The sequence below is a fragment of the Panicum virgatum genome, chromosome 2N, assembly GCF_016808335.1.
Source record: "Panicum virgatum strain AP13 chromosome 2N, P.virgatum_v5, whole genome shotgun sequence".
Lineage (NCBI taxonomy): Eukaryota > Viridiplantae > Streptophyta > Magnoliopsida > Poales > Poaceae > Panicum > Panicum virgatum.
Window position 1 is genome coordinate 32317142 of NC_053146.1, and position 22119 is coordinate 32339260.

General features: G+C 48.3%; 1 long non-coding RNA gene across 1 annotated transcript; it reads right to left on the reverse strand.

Moving 5' to 3' along the window:
* Positions 1-17610: 17610 nt before the first annotated feature.
* Positions 17611-20771, reverse strand: LOC120660212. Its single transcript, XR_005669433.1, has 4 exons — positions 20136-20771; positions 19371-19457; positions 18937-19005; positions 17611-18494 (listed from the first exon to the last, which is right to left on the reverse strand). It is a non-coding gene; the product is annotated as an uncharacterized LOC120660212 (long non-coding RNA).
* Positions 20772-22119: the final 1348 nt, after the last annotated feature.

Sequence of the window (22119 nt, forward strand, 5' to 3'; positions counted from 1 at the left end):
TTCTTGGTGCAGAGAGGAACGAGAGATAGAGAGCAGAGCAAGCAGGGGAGAGAACGCACGGGAGGAGGCGATTGAATCCAATCGTAGCAAAAGGACAAGGTCAGGGACAATATTGTCTTTTCAGGTGGGCTGCAAAACAAAGATGAGAAGAAAAATCAGAGAAATAAAGAAAGGGGATGAAATCCCTTGAAATGAAAGAATTCGCGTGTCCGAGATTATATTTCGAAAGGTCTATGAATTGGATGTCAAATTACGTTAGGTGTGCGTATTGAGTGTCAAATATCGGAATTTCTCTGTAGCGGCTGACGAACGGTTTGTACGGTTGCGGCTGGTCGAAGCTCCGCACCAGCACCCACACCTGTGTTCAATCGTCGCATCATCACCACCGCACCATCATACTTGCAGCAAATAATTGCGAGGCGCGAAGACCATGGATCGGGGACGAGCACATCGGGAATCGAATGAGGAACTTCAGGGCTGTTTGGTTTCTACAATGATTTTTACACGCACGTTTCCCGAAAAGAGAATCTCGCATGCATGGAGTACTAAATGAAGTCTATTTACAAAACTTTTTCAGGGATGGGCGTAATTTTTCGAGATGAATCTAATGACGGTAATTAATTGATTATTTGCTATAGTGATGCTACAATAACTATTCTCTAATCACGTGGTCAAATATCTCATTAGATTCGTCTCACGATTTACACGTGGGTTGTGGATGTGGTTTTGTAATTAGACTTTATTTAATACTCTAAATTAGTGATCAAAGGGTAAAAAGTTTTCGCGAAAACTTTTACACGGCCAACCAAACACGGCCTAGATCCGGGAACAGCAGGCGGAAGACAAGCGGAAGGATCCTGTAGTAGTAGTACTTTTTCTATCCAACCACCGCAGCAAGAGGATGGAACGGAGCTTAGGCTGTTTCCAGCGGTGTGCGAGTGCGGATACGCAAAAAAGCCTCTTTGCGCAGGGCGCTGTAAGCTGGCATCTCGTAAAACATCGCTATGTTCCAGCTGGATGCAAAGACGCATGCGCAAAAGTTTCCTGGGCCCTACCACTAGAGACTCATCGACTACGACGCTTAAAAAATTTACATGCACAGGAGCCGGCAGAAGAGACTTGCGAACGCTTTGTGGGTTGGAGAGAGAAATCGTAGGAATACGCATTCTCTCTCCTCGTCGCGGGCTCTCCGCGTTCGCATGCGGCACCTGCTGGAAGAAGGAATAGTGGCTCCCGGCTCCCTATTTTACGCATGCGAGGTTGGATAGGAGAGCCGCTGGAAACACCCTATTTTACGAGGTGGACATGCGCATTGATGAGCTTGACGAGGGTGGAGCTGCACTGGCAGTCAGCGGGCGCGTGGCCGTGCAGGCGCCGACGTGGTCCGCCTCCCATCCGCCGTTGGACACCGCGGAAGGGTTGCCCGCTCCTAGCCTCCCGGTCCCTGCCGGTGCCGCCGATGTCGTTACTGCCTGTGCACGAGGTAGGGGGCGCGGAAGTGCCCACAACGCCTGGAGGAACTTCTGCTTCATCTCCTCGATGGTCGTCCTCTCCTTGCAGTCGATGCAGCAGCAAGGGAGCACGTTGCAGTCCACCACTTCATCGTCCTGCTGCTGCTGGGCCTGGTCCTGCGCCTCGCCCTCGGTGGTGTTAGCTCGCCACTGGCCGCGCCTGGTGCAGGGGCGCGGCGGCGGTTGGCAAGATGTGGCGCCTTGGGGAGGTGGACGCAGCGACGGAAGCGCGAGGTGAGCATCGGAGCACCGCAGGTGGGGGCAGGGGGGCGGCGAGCCGTCATGGTAGGGAGAGCCGCACATCGGAGGCCATGGCAGGCGGGGCTCTTGAGGGCGCGTCACCCTGGCGAGGCGGAGAAGGGAGATGAACTCCCGCGTGACCCGTCGCCGCCCACGTTGGTCCGCAAGGAAGCCTGATGGAAAGCAAATTTGCTCATGGACACCGGCGGCGCTCGAGCTCTCTGGCCTGGAGCTCGGCCGCGGCGCTCGAGCTCTCCGGCCTCAAGCTCGGTGGATCTCAACAGCGGCGCTTGAGCTCTACGGCGTGGAGGTCGGTGGATCTCGGCGGCGGCCTCCCTCCTCGGCGCCTCCCTCCCAAGATCCGCCCCGCCGACCCTGCCGCATGGCGGCTCCGGCCCTCCTCCAACCGAACCTTCCTCCTCCCCTGCTTTCCTCAGCCCCGCACCGCCATGTAGCCGCCCGGCCCTCCCAGGCTCCCTCCGCCGGCGGTGCTGTTCAAGCCTGGGAACATTAGAGCATCTCCAAGAGTTTCCAATCTCACTTCTCCATCCTTAGTTTTTTTGGGAAAAAAGAAAAAAACTCCCTCCAATAGTTCCCTATCCTAATTCCCATCTTCTAACAATTGGCAAATCTCCCTCTCCCGTGTGTAAAAATACGCACGCCATCGATCCTCCCGATCGCCCCTTCCCACGCCGTTTTTTCTTTGTTGCGGGTTTCTTTCTCGCCCTTTTTTTGTCGCGGCGGTGCGGCGCAGGCTAGTGGACTGCAGCCGCGGCCTCGAGAGCAGCCACGACGTGCTTCTGCCTGCAGCCGCGCGGCGACTCCATGCGCCGCTCCTCCATCGACGGCATCATGGGCGGGTGCATCCCCGTCTTCTTCCACTAGGCCTCCACCCTGGAGGTGCAGTACCGGTACATGGCACGAGCGGCAGGGCAGCAGGTACTACGTGTTGATGCTCAACCTCCGACGACGTGCTGGAAGGGATGGTGGACATCGAGGAGGGTCTGAGCAGGTACATGGACAAGCAGGTGGCCGCCATGAGGGAGGAGCTGATCACGATGATCCTGAGGTTCCTGCACAGGGACCCAGGGTGAGGTTCGAGGGGGGAGATGAGACATCGCCATGGATGGGCTCATGAACAGGATGGCGATGTGACATTGAAGGGCTGCACCGTCGACAATACTGGAATCCTGTGCCATGGAGGGCCTGCGCCGCCCTGCTGGCTGCCTGCGCAAGGGATGGGCGCCGCCATGGCTGCCTGCGTCGTCGTTTTGGCACAACGGGGAAAGGAATTGTGGAAGCAGAGGCACTATGGGTCCACAATTTTTGATTGTTGGGAAGAAAAATAGGGAACAGTTGAAGATAGACACGTTTTTTTCTCCCCATATTTATTTAGGGAGTTGGCAAATATCAAATTTTAGAGACAAAATATAAGAAACTGTTGGAGATGCTCTTAGTCAGCATTCTTTATCATACTAAAGAGCATTGAAAAGCACTGACGGGTCTGTTTTCTTTTTTTGTTAGTTTTGTACTGATATATCAAATTGGTAGCTGTTATTTTCATTGGTATGGTCCTCTATAAGGCTACAAGTTTATGATGTATTGTTTTACTGGAACTACTCTTTACGGAAATATAAAATGCTTAACTGATATTATTAATTGTGCACTTAGTATTAACTAAAATGCTTATAATGTGCACTTATGTGCTCCAGCCTCAAGCTCCAGCCCTACAGTATTTCTCCCTCATATCGCTCCAGCACTATTCTCCAGCCACCAGCCAGGTAACAGTATTTTTCTCTCACACTATTCCAGCTCCAGCCTCCAGCTCCAGCCTACCGAACACAGTGAATGTGTTCCTTATCTATACTATAAAGAATGAAAGAATTGAAAATAATTATTACCCACTCTAACCCACCCACTCTTCTCACAAAATACATCTCTTAGGCCCACATAGATCTTAATACTTAACTAAACCACCAAACACCATCAGAAGGAAAAAGTTTCTACCCAAATCAGCTTTTTTTTCAGAGTAAAATGTACCGGCGGCCCCCGAATTTGACAGGGAGTGTCATCCCGGTCCCCAAACTCTCAAAATGCACATCTAAATCTCTAAAATTGTTAATTGGTTCACATGATGTTCAATCCACCGTTCAGCTTCTTAAACCGTCAACGGGTCAAGCTGACTTTGACGTGGACCTGACGTGTCAGATCCACCTCCCTCCTTCCTCCCGGCCGCTCTCTTCGCCGCCGGCGCCGGTGCTCTGCCCCGGCGCGTCGGGGCACGAGTCCTCCTCGGGCCTGCGGACGAGCGGCACGGGGCCCTGCACGAGTCGCTGGACGAGTCGAACACCACCATGGACAGGTCCGGGAGCTCCCCCCGTGAAGAGGGCGACGCGGTAGGGGGCGCCGCCGTACATGGCAATCGCCTGCACACCACCGACGCCAGCAGCCGGCGACCCGCACAGCTGCCTCGCCTGGATGGAGGCCCGCCCGAAAGGCCGGTCATGGCGTGGTGATGGTGGTGGAACACAAGCTGCATCGCGGCCGGCACAGGCGAAATCGGACATCGGCGGGGCTGAAATCGAGGGAGGGGTAGACCTAGCGCAGACAAGCGCGACGACAGCCGTGCGGGTGAGCTCCGCTAGCCACCGCAGCCTCGGCACGAGCGCGGCCGCGAGCGAGCTCCAATCCTTTCATCTCTCTGTTCTGAGTCATGTCCTTTCCTCTCCATCTTGAGTGCCGATGCCGGCGGCGATGCTTCTCCGGAGCTCGCAGGGATGCCGTGTGGCAACTGCGGCGGGCGGCTGTCGCGTGGCCGGCCGGCGGCAGGCCACTTCCGAGCAGATGGGCGCCACTACTCCCCCATCGCGTCATGCTGCTTCTTCGCTTTGCATCTGTGTTGAGCTGGAGCATCGATCCAATCCAACTTGCTACACGGGAATCCACCGCTCTTTGGTTTGATTGATTTCCCCGCAAGAGCTTTGATTCGATTCTACTTGATTTGGATTTTGGAGCTTTGCCTTGCCTGCCTCTGTGTGATAGGGAGGCAGATCTGACACGTGGGCCTCGCATGTCAGGTCCACTGAACGTCCAGTCAGCTTGATATGTTCACGGTTTAATAAGCAGAATAGTGATTTAGACCTTACGTAAACCAATTAATAAGTTTTGAAATCCAGATATGTATTTTGAGAATTTGGGGACTGACATTCAGAGGCTGCCGGTGCATTTTATTTTTTTATCATCACCGCGCCTCCTACCCGCCCGCTGTACCCACCTCCAGTCCCGCCCGTCAATCACGGCGTCTCCTCCTCGCCTTCCCCTCGCGATGCGCCTCCCCCCGATGCCTCCGCCACCGCAGACGCGGTGTCATGACCCAGAATGCGCCAACGGCATGAGGAAAACGTAGTGTTGCCGGTTACGTAATAGTGTAGCTGTCTTGTGGGCCCAAGGCCGTGTAATCTCCGTGAGAGTGTTCGGCTTTATAGCCTGTGTTCCTGACGCGATGAACAAGTAAGAAACAAATTCAGAATGAAACTCTGGTTGGTCGGGGGATCTGTCCTCGTTCCGCCCCCGAATCTCGCATGTCTCTGTGATTGTGCTCACGCCTCGCTCGATCGTAGGCTAGGGGGATTACAGTGGTATCAGATTCAGTTTATCCTTGGTGCGTTTCCGTTTGATTCGCTGCCGTCCCCGGGTTGGAATAACCTCATCGGTGATTCCGCCGCTCCGCCGTGAATCACTACGATTCCGGCGTCCTCGCCCCGCCTACCGACTTCCAGTCGGCGGCGGCCACCGCAAATCGCAGGTTAGCCAGTCCGGCGCCGGCGACCACCTCTGTTCTTCGCGCCGCTTAGGTCGTAGTGGGGATCTAAGGATTCGTCTCTGTTCCGCGTTGCACTTGGATCGTGTTCATCAGTCACCACGGCGCCTCCCAAGCCCTCTGCGCAAACCCAATTCATCCTCGACGCCATGGCGACGTTCTCGCAGCGGGAGGACGATCACTGGGAGCAGATGTCGCAGAGCGTCGACCTGCTGTTCGCGCGCGTCGGCAACATCGAGCGCGTTCAGTCCCAGATGTCTGCTCAGATGGATTTGAGCGCACAGATCATGGATCAGCTACTTCGTGATCAAACCACCTTGGCGAAGCAATTGGACACCACGGGTCAAACTGTTGCTCGTCTGGCTGCCCAAGTTTCAGAATCTGACTCTGTTCTACCGCGTCGTCACTTTCGGGCTTCTGGGGATCCCTCCGGATCTGGTGAGACTCATGCTCCTCACACTTTCTCTGCTCCTCATCGTACGAGTTCAGATGCTACGACTGTTCCTCGTCACGCTGTTCCTAAGATGTCATTCCCCAAGTTTGTTGGTGATAACCCTAGGATCTGGAAGGATAAGTGCCTCGATTACTTTCATATTTTTAACATTCCTGAATCCATGTGGGTAACTTCTGCTTCACTGAACATGGATGAAAATGCTGCTAAGTGGTTACAAGTTTACAAGCTTAAACATGGTCTTGGTACTTGGTCTGAATTTATTAGTGCAGTGGAGGATCAGTTTGGTTCTTATACATATCGTGATAATATGTCTGATCTCATTGCCTTGGAACAAGAAGGTTCTCTTGATGACTATATTACTGCTTTCACCAATCTTCAATATCAAGTTGCTATGCACAATACAGGGCTCGATGAAATCTTCTTTGTCACACAGTTCATTAAAGGTTTGAGGTCTGAATTGCGTGCTGGGGTCCAGGCTCAAGTGCCCAAAACAGTTAAAAAGGCTATCATGCTTGCAAAAATTCAGCATCAGTTATTGGATGACAGGAAACCTCGTCAGTCCAAGTTTCTCACTTCTCCTAAATCTTCCATGTCATCAGCTAAGTCTGACACCAGGTCCTCTGCATCATCTGTTAGTCCCTTGTGGAAAGAACGGCAGTTACGTGATTATAGGAAATCTAATGGTCTGTGTATGTATTGTGGGGACAAATATGATAAGGCTCATGCTGCTTCTTGTCGTAAAAGACCCCAACCCCAACTGAATGCTATAGTGGTCAATGATTTAGATCAAACTCTCTCTGATGAAGTGCTTACACAACTGGCTGTGGAAGATTCTTTGCAGGAGGAATTTGAACACTTGTCCCTTAATGCCTTGGCTGGTACTGCACAGGGTGATGTACTGCAACTTCGAGCCCTAGTCAAGAACAAAGTTCTTCTCGTTCTGATAGATAGTGGCAGCTCTCACAGTTTTCTTAATCAGTCCTTTGTGGATTTGCTCCAACTACAGACAGTTCCTTCTCCTTCTCGAGCTGTCAAGTTGGCTAATGGCCAGGTGTTACTCACTGACAAAATAGTTCCAGCTTTGGAATGGTGGTGCCAGGGGCATACTATCACAACTCAGATGCAAGTGTTGGACTTAGGAGCTTATGATGCTATTTTGGGGTATGATTGGCTGAAAATGAATAGCCCCATGAATTGTAACTGGGTTGAGCATTCTGTGGAATTTTCTCACCAAGGCAAATTGATCAAGTTGCAAGGTGTTTCCCCTCAACCCTTGTCCTTATCTGCTGTATCAGCTGAAAGTTTGGTCAAGTGGCACCAAGGTAATGATGTTTGGGCATTGGCAGCCCTTCAGTTTGGGGACTCTACCTCTCCTGTTGTTCCTGCTCCTGAACTTACTACTTTACTGGAGGAATTTGCTGATGTCTTTCAGAAACCTACCAATTTACCTCCACCAAGAGCTTATGACCACTCCATTCCTTTATTTCCTGATGCTGTTCCATTTAATTCCAGACCATATAGATACTCTCCAATGCACAAGGATGAGATTGAGAGACAAATCAAATAATTATTGACTGCTGGTCTCATTACTCACAGTAGTAGCCCTTTTTGCCTCACCAGTTTTGTTGGTCCAAAAAAAGGATGGCAGCTGGAGGTTTTGTGTGGATTATAGGAAGCTCAATGACTTAACTATCAAGAACAGGTTTCCCTTACCTATCATTGAGGAGATCTTGGATGAACTGTTTGGCTCTCAGTTTTTCTCAAAGCTGGATATGACTTCAGGTTATCACCAAATTCACATGCTTCCTGCAGATGAGTATAAAACTGCCTTTAAAACTCATCATGGTCATTTTCAATTCAGGGTCATGCCATTTGGTTTGACTAATGCTCCTGCCACGTTTCAATGCATTATGAATGAGGTTTTACAACCCTTTCTACGCAAATTTGTTTTGGTCTTTCTAGATGATATATTGGTTTATAGTGCTACTCTAGAGGACCACTTAACACATCTCAGAGCAGTGCTGACTCAGCTAAGACAGCATCAATTCTACCTCAAAGCTAGCAAGTGTTCCTTTGGCCAATCTCACATTGAGTATCTGGGCCATGTTATTTCTCACAAAGGGGTTGCTACTGATGCTTCCAAAACAACAGCCATGCTTCACTGGCCAGTTCCTACCACAGTAACTGAATTAAGAGGATTCTTGGGTCTGACTGGTTATTATAGGCGTTTTGTTCATCACTATGGTATAATTGCTAGACCACTCACTAATTTGCTCAAGAAGAAACAGTTCCAGTGGACCCCTCAAGCAACCTTGGCATTTGAAGCTCTAAAAAAAGCCATGTCTGAAACTCTAGTGTTAGCTCTGCCTAATTTTGCAGTACCTTTTATAGTTGAGACTGATGCTTGTGCCACTGGAGTGGAGGCTGTTCTTATGCAGGAGGACAAACCAATAGCATTTCTTAGCAAAGCTTTGGGCCCAACACATCAACACCTCTCTATATATGAAAAGGAATTTTTGGCACTCATTATGGCAATTGAGAAATGGAGATCTTATCTTCAGAGGCAAGAATTCATCATCAGAACAGACCATAAGAGTTTATCCTACCTCACTGAACAAAATCTGCAGTCTGACCTCCAAAGAAAAGCCATGACTCGTTTGATGGGTCTGCATTTCAAAGTGGTTTATAGGAAAGGTAAAGAAAATGTAGCAGCTGATGCTCTCTCACGGGTTGGTCATCTCATGGCACTTCAGTCAGTTTCTGTGGCCACTCCCAAATGGATGCAGGAAGTTCTCAATTCCTATCATACAGACCCTCTGGCACACAGTCTCCTACAGTCTTTGTCTATTACCTCTCCTGATGACAAGGGTTATTCTTTGGATAATGGCATCATCAAACATAAGAATCACATATGGGTGGGTCATAATTCAGCTCTCAGAACTAAAGTTATTGCATCTCTCCATGCCAGTCCTATTGGAGGTCACTCAGGGATACAGTCTACTTATTATAAAGTCAAAAATCTCTTTCACTGGAAGGGCCTTAAACAAGATGTAGAAGATTTTGTGAAGCAATGTGCTGTGTGTCAACAAGCCAAGCATGAACACATTCATCCTGCAGGGTTATTGCAGCCATTACCAATTCCAGATGGTGCCTGGCAAGATATTTCCTTGGACTTTATAGAAGGTTTACCAGTTTCTGGAGGCTCCAATGTGATCTTAGTGGTAGTGGATAGATTTACCAAATATGCCCATTTTCTGCCACTGAAACATCCATTCACAGCTAGTCAGGTGGCCAAACTCCTCTTGGACTCGGTTGTCAAATTGCATGGCATTCCTAAGACAATGGTGTCAGATCGAGATAGGGTGTTTCTCAGTTTAGTGTGGCAAGATTTGTTCACTCAACTTGGCACTAAGTTGCTCAGAATCGGATGAAAGTTCAGGCTTACAAAAACCGTACCAACCGTTCTTTTCTAGTCGGCGACAAAGTACTACTTAAACTTCAGCCTTACACTCAATCATCAGTGGCCAATCGCCCCTATCCTAAGCTGGCTTACAAGTACTTTGGTCCATTTGAGATTATAGAGACTGTCGGTGCCGCTGCTTACAAACTTGCTCTACCATCTGATAGCAAGATTCACAATGTTTTTCATGTGTCACAGCTGAAACCGTTTATACCTGATCACTCTCCTGTCTTTTCTGACATTGCTACTTTAACAGATCTTTCTACTCATGCTACTGCACCAGAGTTGATCCTTGATCGCCGGCTTGTCAAAAAGGGGAATTCTGCTGTGCCTCAGGTCCTGGTGAAGTGGTCAAAGCTTCCAGCCTCATCAGCCACATGGAAGGATTACTACGTTGTCAAGCAGCAATTTCCTGCAGCATCAGCTTGGGGTCAAGCCGCAATTCAAGGGGGGACATATGTCATGACCCAGAATGCGCCAACGGCATGAGGAAAACGTAGTGTTGCCGGTTACGTAATAGTGTAGCTGTCTTGTGGGCCCGAGGCCGTGTAATCTCCGTGAGAGTGTTCGGCTTTATAGCCTGTGTGTAAGGATCACCGGGGTGTCCGACCCTAGAGGGGGAGGGGGTGAATAGGGTCGCTAATCGCTTTTTAACCTATGGCTCAAACTACTTGCATAAGATAAACCTAACACGTCCTACGCATGCTAGTTATGACTAAGGTTTATCTATGCTACTCTCTATTTACCCCTAAAAAGACTTGCAACCTAGCTAATCCTAATCAAACTAACTAGGAAAGTAACGGTATGCAAGGTAGAGTAAGTGCGGAAACGTAATGCGGTAAGTAAAGAGGTAAGTGCAAGAGGGATGCAAACTCCCGAGTAGACACGGTCATGTAACGTGGTTCGGCATAAACGCCTACGTCCACGGGACACCGAGGCTCTTCCGATCACCGTCTTGCACTACGCCACCAATGGCGATGCCGGCAAGCAAAGGCAAGTGCCCACAAGACACCGAGTCTCGTGCACCGCCACCGTCTCTCTCGGTCACCCGGCCGAAATCCACTACGGAGCTTCTCCACCAAGGAGGGGGCCTCCTCTTCCCCCGCACAAAGTGTCGTTGCCACTCCACACCAAGACGGAGGGTCACACGACGGATCACAAGTTGCTTGCCGCAGCAAGACTTCTCTCAAGGGAGCTCTCGCAAGAACTAATCCCTATTACAAGCACTAAGCACTCTCACAAGTGTGCTTAAGCTTATATGATATACAATGAAGCTCTATGGTGGTTGGAGATAATCTTTAGCTCTTGTATACTTCCTTGAACTCCAGCACTCTCAAATGACCCGGCCTTGGGGGCATATATAGGCAGCACAAGCAAATATAGCCGTTGGAGAAAAGCTGCCCGAAATGTGCTTAACGCCGGTTAATCCGACGTACCCCAAAAGCCATCATCGGTTTAACCGGTGTATGTAAACTGCCACTTGAAAAACTAGCCGTTAGCAATTAACCGGTGTATTGCCGGTTTAACCGATGCAATTAACCGGTGTATGTAAAATTAGCGTCGGTTTAACCGGTGATTGTAACTTCACGTTCCTCCAAAAACCACCTCTCTGGACAACTGAACCGATGCAATTGACCGATGCATCGTCGGTTCAACCGGTGTATGTAATTTCCTCGGTCTTCATCTGCCAATGCACCGACGTATATAATTTCCGTAGCGTCGGTTCATCCGGTGTAAAACCCTAGCCCGCAGACCTTCTCTGTGATTGCACCGGTGAGTTCATTTTGCCCTACGTCGGTTTAACCGATGATACGCGGAACCCCCGTAGGGGCGGCCCTTCGGGCCTTGCTACGCCTCTCTTCTCTTTGTCATCACTTGAACCTAAAAGCCTGAGAATAGTCATCTTAACAATCATATTAGTCCAAGTGTTGTGTGTGTCATCAATCGCCAAAACATTATATTGAAATATGGCATGAGAGGCCATTTTCGCTACACTGTGTTCCTGACGCGATGAACAAGTAAGAAACAAATTCAGAATGAAACTCTGGTCGGGGGATCTGTCCTCGTTCCGCCCCCGAATCTCGCTTGTCTCTGTGATTGTGCTCACGCCTCGCTTGATCGTAGGCTAGGGGGATTACACGCGGAGACGCCGCCGCCTCCGCTCCAGGCCTGCATCGCCGCCGCCAGGGATGAGGCCGCCTCCCTCCGCGCGCGCCTCGCCGACGACGAGGCCGACACCACCACGCTGCGTTTCCGCGCCGAGCGACTTCGGCGCTGGCGGTGGGCCCCCACTCCGAGGCCGCGACAAGGAGGAGGACGAGTGGGAGCCCACGACGCGCGTGGGGAGTAGGAGAAGGACGCTCGTGGGGAGCAGTTGGACCATGCCTCTGACACCACCGACTCCAAGGCCCTCGCGGCAGCCGCCGCGCTCTACGCTCAGCGGCGCTAGAAGCACGACAACGACTTCTACACGGCTACCTGCACCTCCTCCACCTTTGACTGCCACCTTGATTAATCCCAGGTGCCCTCTCTTTTTTCCCCCCATGGTGAATCCCTAAATCCCTAGATGCTGGTGTTTTTTTTCTTTTGCTGCATCTGATCTGAAAATGGATGTAAAACATGTGTGTTTGGACATTGGAGAATATGCAGGGTTTTCATCTGGACATGGCGACAGTAGAGTGTGCCAATGAATGTTTATCTCCTATATCTTGTATGTAGAGAGATTTGCGCTCTGGTGCTTATAAGAAATTAGAGTAAAGAGAGAAATTCACATTTTGTCAATGTTACCACTCAGTGTTAATTGATTGATGAGATCTCTATGTGCTCACAAAGAATTCAAAGTACTGTGAGTGCACAAGATACTATGAGAAGTATCTCAGGCAAAGATTTAGTTGCCCATAGCAAATATCTTAAAATATGGCATGCTACCAATGGAGTTGAGCTATGCCATAATTTTCTTGCTATTCCTTGGTTTGATCTCTGAAGTTTCCCTTATTTTTGAATTATTTAATCTTTGTAGCTATACTGCTGGTTTAAATGGATAGATCATGAAGGAGAAGAGTGATGTTCGTAGAGATTCTGTTTACTTATCTGATAGAAAAATAGTAAATGGAATTTGGGGGATTATTGTTCTGAATTCATTCCGGTTAGCCTTGGGCCATGCCATGCTTTTAATTTGTTTCTCCTGTCCACAGCTTGACAGTGATGGTGGAGTGAAAGTTGAGGGCGAGAAAAAGATGATGAAATAGCAGCATCAGTTAAAACATTCAGTGCTAGGCACCCAAATTGGTCAGTATATAATCTCTTTTGTTACATGCTATTCAAACATGCCTCCATATTGTTACAAGTTCTTACTAATAATTCATACGATAAATATTGATGATTGCGGAGAGCATCTATTTTACCCTCATGAATTAATGTTTGAGTTCTAATGGCGTTTGCGTTGTGGTGCTTGCAGACTTTCAGGGACGACGAGGGGCTGTACCTTGGCAGCTATTCGGACGAGCAGCTGCTGATCTACATCCCCTCTGTGCATGTGTGTTGAGGCTACATTGGTGCCCAATTGATAGGTTAAGTTGAGTGGGTATGTGTAGTACTTTCCTAAGTTAGATGCTAGCACAAGAGAACATCATTCATGTTAGTTCCTCAAGGATCCTGGTTAGCAGCAATTTATGTTCTTGGAGGAATTGGTCTATTAGGGGAAATTGGATCCTCTTCTGTCTTATTATATGCTTGCCCACCTCCAATCAAGCAGTTTGAAGAATCAGATCATTCCCTAGAGGCTCTCCGTGTTCTTGATATCATACTGAGGAAGCATTCTGCGAAACAGTACGTAACTACCTATCTTCATAGATGATTATAACTTGATTTAAGTATAGTCTTTGGTCAGGCTTTTATATGACATTTATAATCACTGTGATATATTTTTCTCACTATTTGCAGGGGCTGTCTTATAGTCAGGCAGTCATTTTTCCATAACAACCCTTCAAACTTTATTTAGTTGGGTGGTGGTGTGATGGGTTGTCGTGGATTTCATTCAAGCTTTCGTGGCACACAGAGTGGATTCCCTGAACATTGGTATGTATTCATCCTGCACCAGTACCATGTAACCAGATTGTCAACAACAATGGTTGTGAAGCCAGGTCCTATTTTTTATTTTCTTCTTGCTAACCATAAAATCGATCATCCTAGCAGAATTGACTGACAGAAGGTAATAAGTTGCGTCTTTGTATGAAACCTCTTGAATGGTCACATTAATGCGTTGAAATATCTATTTGATAACTCTATTTTGGATCCATGCATATTCAATATAGGCCAAGCGTGCTCTCAGGAACTTGAGGATCAAAACAATTCATTCGAATGCATAATTCAAGATTGTTGGTCTTAGTGAACAGAATTGCAAGGAACAGACGAGAGAACATATTTTCTTACCATCTTTATTTTTCTCTGTGCTTTGCTTGGTATTTGAAAAAAGTGTATATCAAGGAATATACTTATTTTTGAATTATTTAATCTTAGACATGTATTTTTTTTTTGAACGAACGGCACTCGACGAGTGCGTTTCTATTGATATAGCAGAAAAATACAAGACTACGGCCCTGGGAGGCCATAGGCAGGAAACAAAAAAAAAAAACAACAAACTCGCCCGTTGGATTGGGACGTCAACATGGGTTACCGTTCAATTATACTCACTGGCCGGTTGGATTAGGACATCAACACGGTCAAACTCTAATCACAACGACGACAGAGGAGAAAAGGCACAACTGCAGCTTCCACCTCCCATCGCACTCTTGCGGCTATCGAAACAACTGAAATGTTCTAGCGTTGATAGAGGAGCAGAAGGGGCAGACACCACCACACCAGGAGGCCACTGCCGTGCAGGACCCAACGCCGCAGTGCTGCTGCACGCAAATCGACCGCTCGATGGCATGAAAAACACCAAGTCCGGAGCAACCCAACGTGCGGGGGCCTCGCCACTTCCGCCATTGGACGCCACTCGCGTGCGCGGGGACCTCCAACCCGCCACTCAGCACGCCTCTCATGTGCGGGGACCTCCAACCCGCCACACAACACCACGCTCCGTACTCGTTTCAGGGATTGCCGTCGAGGCAGCAAGAAGAGGTGCCCCGCCCCCTCCCCCCTCCGGAACTGAACCAAGCCGCCAGACCACCTCCGTGGTTCGAAATCATCACGTTGCTTTCTCCCTCGCACGAAGACGCCGCCCTCGACCCAGGAGACCGAAGATGTCGCCCGCGCCGTCTTCCGACGTTGTACCACACCGGAAGGGTTCAGCCGTGCTGAACACCCCGCCGCGATCCGCTGCAGGCCAAGTCATCACTGATTGTCGTTGCCGCTAGCGTCGTCCTTCAAACGCTGTCCCGCACCGCACTGGAGACTGCCACGTAGCTCCAGGCGTCGCGGAACACTGCAAGAAGGCGAACAACAGCCGAGTGATGACCCCCGGCCACCAACAAAAGAGTAGGCGTCTTGGCGTGAGGTAGGCAACCCCCTTCTCCGCACGCTCTTCAACAGATTTGTCACCACCGGCCGAAGAAAATCACGAGCAGCAGGCCGGCCAAATCGCCGAACGGTGTCTCTAGAGACGACGCCTCCAAGGAGGTCACGACGCCCACAGGAGCCGCTGACGCTCGTCTAGGAGCTGGACTGGGTTTTCACCCAGAGACCTCGTTCAGGAGGGTTGCAACTCCAAAATAACGCTCTCAACAAGGAGAGCGACGCCCGGAGGCGCCGCCACCATTTCACCAGAATGAATCTGGCGAGGGCTTTCGCCGGAGTGCCGGCACCCCACTGCACGCGTTCGTCGCCTCAAGCCGGCACCAACACCGCGGCCGCCCCAACCGAGGGACGCCACTGTCACAGCTCCACAAAGTCTGCTGCCGAAGCTCCATCTCCCTCCGCCGTCCTCGCGACCCGGCAACGCGCCGGCGCCACACCGCACCACCGCACCTCCTCCCGGCACACCGCACCACCGCACCTCCCGGCCGGGCAGAAACCGCCAGCACGGGCGATGCGGCCTCGGCCCGCGCCGCAGCCCCACTGCCGCGCGCGTCGGCCACAGCCGCTGCCGCGCGCACAAAGGGCCCCGCGCGCCGGCCATAGCACCGGTCGCCGCGCCGCACCTCTTTCGCGCCATCCGCGCGGCCGCCTGGCGCTTCCACCACGCCGCCCGACGCTGCATCTCCTCCAAGCGGCCTCCTCCCGCGGCCAGGCCGTGCCTCTGCCTCGCGCCGCGACGGGGCCTCCGTGCTGGCCCCGCGCACATGCGCCGCAGACAGGAGCCGCCGCCAACCAAGCACCATCAGCGTGCAGCCGCCACCCATGGCCGCAGATCCACCCGTGGGGGTGACAGATCCGGCCGCCAAACCACCGGAGGAGCTCCACCGACGTCGGGCCGAAGCACGCCTCCGCCTGCACGGCGCGCGCCAGCTGCCCGCCCGAGTCCCCCCGCCGTCGCCCTCCTTGCGGGCGCCGGACTTCCAGCCCCCGCTCAGGCGACGGCGAGGAAGGGAGGGGGAAGGGCGAGGGTCCGGCGGCGGCGGCGCAAAGGGCCCCCCGAGTCGCCTGCAGGAGCGATGCGGGGGTGGGGTTAGACATGTATATCAAGCTATCTACATTTAGATTTTGATGTTTTATTTTTGATAAAATGGTTGGATCAACATGTTTCTTATGGAGCAGCACGTTCACTTGATCAAATTGTGTGAGATTAGACATCAGATGAGATGAAGGTTGGAGAGATGAGATGACTACTGCATATGCATACAAACTGAACCAAGTTTGAATATGACCCATGTTTCAGAAACCATTGATTCAGTTTGAATATGAGCTGAAGTGCGTGTCTGGCTTCCCAGCCCCTGTGTAATCTATCTCCCTCGGTATGCTGAGGAAAATGCTTGTATCGACCCAACAAGTTTCAATGAATAGTAGGTGGGGATCTCTCTCTCAGCATGATAAGGGGTACAGAGGTAGTGTGCAGCTTACTCCTGCACCTCCGACATAGGAAGCAAACTCTCTGACTGAAGGGCAAACCAGTTTACCAGTGCTGGGAATTCGATCCCTTAGCATCCTCTAAACGATCGCCCTCAGTTAGGTATCTAATCTTGTGCTGAATGGATGGCTGCTAGCTTACTACAGATAAATTGTTTGTTTACCTTTTTTTATTCTCATGACCAGTCTGTGGGGTTTTAAAGGCTGCACTAATCCCCAATTAGGATGTGTGCTATTTTTAAAATTCACGGTGTGGCCTCACTCTGCAACCCAACGTTGCTATTAGTATCACCTGATATTCTTCACCAAGCTGCCACTAATAATATCTACCATTTTTTTGTTCCTAACGAGTGTGTGCATTGCAAAATTAAATCTTCTGCAGGAAACATAAAAGCCAGACATGATCATAAACATGGACTAATAAAAAAAATCAATTCACCTCAAGGACATGTTTGCTAGCCAAAACAAGGTGAACAATCTACTGGTCAAAATCAATTTGGTTGCTCCTCTGACTACTTTTAATACGCTTGTATCCTTGATTTGAATATTATAGTATCATCGATAAGTCCTATCAAACCCGGGGCCATAAGATACTTGACGTGGCATGGCTCAATACTAAATAGATTATAAGTCTCATGTTACTTTTGAATATAATTACTCTTTAAACACGTGTTATTTTTAATATAATTACTCTTTAAACATGTAATGTACACGTATTCTTGTAGAGTTGATATAGAAATTAGTTTCAAACACGGGACTGGGCACGTGCATAACCACTAGTAATAATGAAAATAGATGGAAAATGATCCCATCCTGTCTTGCTCGTATTACAGAAATAGGATGGGAAACAAGTCAGGAACTCAGCTTTTATATGCATCAGATGCTTTTTATAATATGCCGGTTACCCTTTTTGGGTTACTAATGATCCATTAATGGTGGGCATTTGCCCGTTACCGATAACAGTCATTGCTAACGGGCGTTAAGTCAATGCCCATTACCAATAACAAAATATCGGTAATAGGCATCAATCACACCTGTTACCGATAACAGAATATCGGTAACGAGCATCAATATGCCCATTACCAACAATAGTTATAGGTAATCTATAATACCTATAAAGTTAGTCCCTCCTAAGAGTCATTAATTTTATTTCTCTCAACATGCAAGCTATCCACGTCATCATCCACTAGGACCTTCTATTTATAACTTCTACCGATTTTCTATACACAACCGCAAGTCACTATTGTAAGCCATCAATTCTAGCACAAATAATTCCTCCACCACAACAAACACACCTGAAAAGGAGCTGAAAAAAACTAAAGGCCGTCACTGCAACACAAAGAAACCCAAAGATCGTCCCTGCAATCGAGTTTAAATAACTCCACTCCACCTCCGACATGCACTGCCCTACTCGGCACGGGTGTAGCTAAGGGCACCATCAACTTCATCTTCGATAACACCACTTCCATGCTACAGGACTGCAACCTCCATGCCCGCCGTCCGCTCCCCAACCAGAGCAACATCTAGGAAAAAAGAGGTGTAAGGTCTTTGTTGCTGATTACGCTCATCTTAAAAGGTTTTTGGTTTTCAATCTCCTTTTTTATGGTTTTCTGATGGGGAGGAAAAGAGGTGAGCAAAGAATAATATAATAATAAGAATGCAAGGATAAGGATTAAAGGGAGAAAAGGAAAAGAAGAAGAAAAGAAAGGAAAAAAAGGAAAAGGTAGAGAAATAAACAGGAAAAAATAAAATGAGAAAGAAAAAGGAAAAAGTATAAAGAAATAAAAAGAAAAATTGTCCTACAGAACACAGTCACATCCATATACATTATTAGAGTCCTACAGAACATGAATTGTATCCATCAAAACAAAAAAAATGAGCAATGCCATCCCTTGCCCTCTAGCTTTGTACCAGAAACTAATCCCCTCACACATATGGAGGCGTAAGTAACAACTGTAAGTCATGGAACTCTGCATATCATAGGCTAAGGCAAATGCAGCACCCCTACAACGACCAAGAACAATAAATTGATTAGCAGTAGAAGATAGGTCACAAAGCAACATTCAGCTGACGCAAGCAACATCCTAGCTAGATGGAAGCTTGTTACACCAAAGATTGATATCTATAGTTTGAGTTCTTCCTGAACAAGTATAGTGATAACAAGGAGTTATCTAGAACCAGATCATTCCTTCAAAAGGATGTTCAATAGTATTTACCAATTTGACCATAGCAATTCAGCAGTCAGCACTTAAAACTTCAGATGTTGCATATTGGTTTGATGGATTTCATATCACTGTAAATATATTGTCTCGAACTGTAAATATATCGATCCTAATTCACTAGAGAATGTATCAGACATGAATAGACAGTGTGCAACTTGTCAAAAAACCACTAGAGAACACCAAAATATATGCTGTGAAACCAAGAGCACAGGGACTAACATCACCTTGAAGTTGAACTGAAGCAATATCAAAGATGACACTTCACCCAGGTACATCCTGATGTGCTTTTGTACCTAAACAAGTAACCAAATTAACTGGATCAGATGGCAACCCATGTTCAAGTTGTCAAAACTGAAAAGAACTACTGATGATGGGATTACCAATTCTCATTTCTAATTCTGAACTGATGAGAACATTCAACTTAAGGCAGACCAAATATATTACAAACTGAATTTAATAAACACTACTCTATTTCTGAATTACAAAGAACTTTCAATTAAAGACATAGCACAGGCAAAGGGCCTGTAATGCTTGGTCACATCAGAAGTCACACATGAAGAAGAGGCTCTATATATGTAGCATAATTGTCAATTGGGCTGCAAAAATTCTGTTCACCAACAAATTAAAATGAGATGAGGGAGTTACAACAGCATGTTACCTTTAATGATCCTCAAGATGAGTGTGCCGAAGTCTAGAATCCAGTGGTAGCTCTATTGCCAACTCCTTCAACTTCCTTCAGACCAACCTTGAGGAAAAAGTTAAATCCTTTTACAACCCATTGTAAATGCAGAAAATTGACATGGCACATACTTATTAGTTATTACAGATCAAAGCAGCATCTCCAAGCATCCACCAACTAGCAGACTAACAATAACAGTTAAAACATCATATCTCTATCCATGCACCTGCGCAATTGATTTGAACAATTTAGAAGTCGGAATCTAAGCTTTTTCAAATATATATTTAATTGTAAAGCTACAAAATAGACTGCTCCTGACATCCTACCCCTGAATTTCAACCAAGGCCCCTGGGTAACAAGGTAAGCAGCAGCAAATGTAACATCATAACTGGTTCTGAACTTTTAATCAGCTTCCACCCAGGAAAAAGCAGAACTTTTAACTAGTGCCATGCATACTTGTCCGTTATTAAAAATGCTTTAGCAGACGAGATGATCACTCAAATTACAACTAACTTGTATGTTTCCATTACCACTTTGGTACATCTTTTATTCATTTTCATTTCACAAACAAAGACTAGAACACAATCATGAAACGAAATAAATGGGCATCCACCGTATAACATTTCCTTTACCACAACAATTATTTCAGAAAATCTCACCAGATCTATATCCGATGAATAGGATTTGTTAATGCTTTACGCCACAGATTTCAAAGACGATGGAGGGTGCACTGGCGGAACTCACCAGCCTTGACGGACGCGTCATCCTGCACGATGTTTCTCGCCTTGGTCCCGGACCTAACGATGAGCGCGTCGTAGAGCAAGATCTTGGCCATAGGAGCCGTCGAAGTTGGTGAACTCCTGCAGCAGTGCGAGCCCCGCGGCGCCGAGCTTCTCGGCCACGAGTACCGTGGCATTCCTCGGGATGGCCCCGGAGGCTGGCGCCTCAGGGGACGCGGTGGAGGCCGCGGGAGCCACCACCGCGAGGGCGCGGGGAGGCGCACGCTGGCCTGCTCGTGGAGGGGAAGGCGGCCGTGGATTGGCCCGCTTTGAGGTGGCAGCAAGGATTGGCTCCTAGCTTGGCCGGAGATCACCGGATTTGAAGGATTTGAAAGCTAGGGTTTGGAAGAACTTGGGGGAGGGAAGCAGACGAGGGAGGGGTGGGCGTCAGATGCAAAGAGGAGCGCGTCAGGGAGGAGGAGAAGGAGGCGTGGCGGTGGCGGATCCGGTGCCAGTGGAAGAGAAGGCCGCCGCTCGCCGGCGGGGCGAGGAGGAGAGAGTCGGGGCGGGTGGCGGATGGGGACGAGAAAGGAAGTGGGAGGAGAGAGCCGAGGATGAGGACGGTCACGGACGCCAAACGCATCGTAAACGAAGAGTGAGGCCCCCATTGCCCTCGTATCGAAGACACGAGTATTAAATATAGTTAAAAAAATAATTAATTATACAATTTAATTGATTAGTACGAGATAAATTTTTTAAACCTAATTAGTCCATAATTAAATATTATTTATTAAATAACAATAAAATATACTAGAGTGCCAAAATCCAAACTTTTTCATCAACTAAACACACCTTGAATGAAAAGGTCGGATCCGTGATCCGAGTAACGGATATAGTAAAAATCCGTTACACACATAATGAAGGTAACAGGCTTTAGATATGACCCTTTTACCTATTACTTATGAAACTTGTCATACTACATCTGAAAGGTTTTATTAGTAACGGGCCTACACAAAACATGTTACCTTTGTCTTATCTTGTAACGGGCTTTATGAACCCGTTATTAATCTTGTGTTATCTATTCAAGGTTTTCACGTAGTGTATCCTAGACATTTATCATGCACTTATTCATCTGTTTTCTCATGCTAGTGGGGCTAGGCCTCAACGGCTGCCGGGCCACATATTTTATCATGTAGGCAACATACCATAAATCAACTAACAAACTATCCATTTTAATTTTGCATTTTGCATTCTGATTTAATGATTTTTTAGTGTTATGACTATCTGCCATTTGTTTCTGTTTTCAATTGATCAGTTTTCTTGCTTGGTGCTTTGTGCTATAGCATTGTGAGGTTTTTTTTTTTGGAGAAGCATTATGATTAATTTTGTAGTGTAGAAATGCTGATCGGGATTTCACTCCACCAAGTACTACGGTCATAATCTTGTTCATCTGCTAGCACAGAGGGGTCTAAAGTGCATTTCTTACTAAAGCCCAATGCTGTACTAAAATCCTTATGTTTCATCTCAAAGAACTCATTGAACAAATGGAAGTGGATTTTAGTTTCAGTGCCAACAGTTTCAACGTGTAAGGTTGCAAGAAATTCCATAGTCAAGAGATGCGAACTGGCTCGGTGATGTCGGCGAAGTTCGCCCAGACGGCTGTAGTGAACGAGCGGTTCACGTCCTGCTTTAGTCCCGTGGTGATGAGGAAGTCCAGTTCGAACCGCTTGGCGTGGCCGAACGACTGCTTCTTCAGCAGCTCGAGGGCATCCAGCTCATAATCGGGCCGGACTATGATCTGATCGATCATAGTCAGGACTCGGATTTTGAGCCGGCTCCTCGGGACTGCTGGGGATGCAGGGGCTTCCTCTTCCCGGGATAGCGACGGTCAGCGGATTGAGTCCACCGACACGTCATCCCGGGACGCCGATGATCCTCGTGAACTCCTAGAGTGGGACGACGAGCTAAATTTCTTCACCATATTTCGAATGCCACCCCACAGAGACATG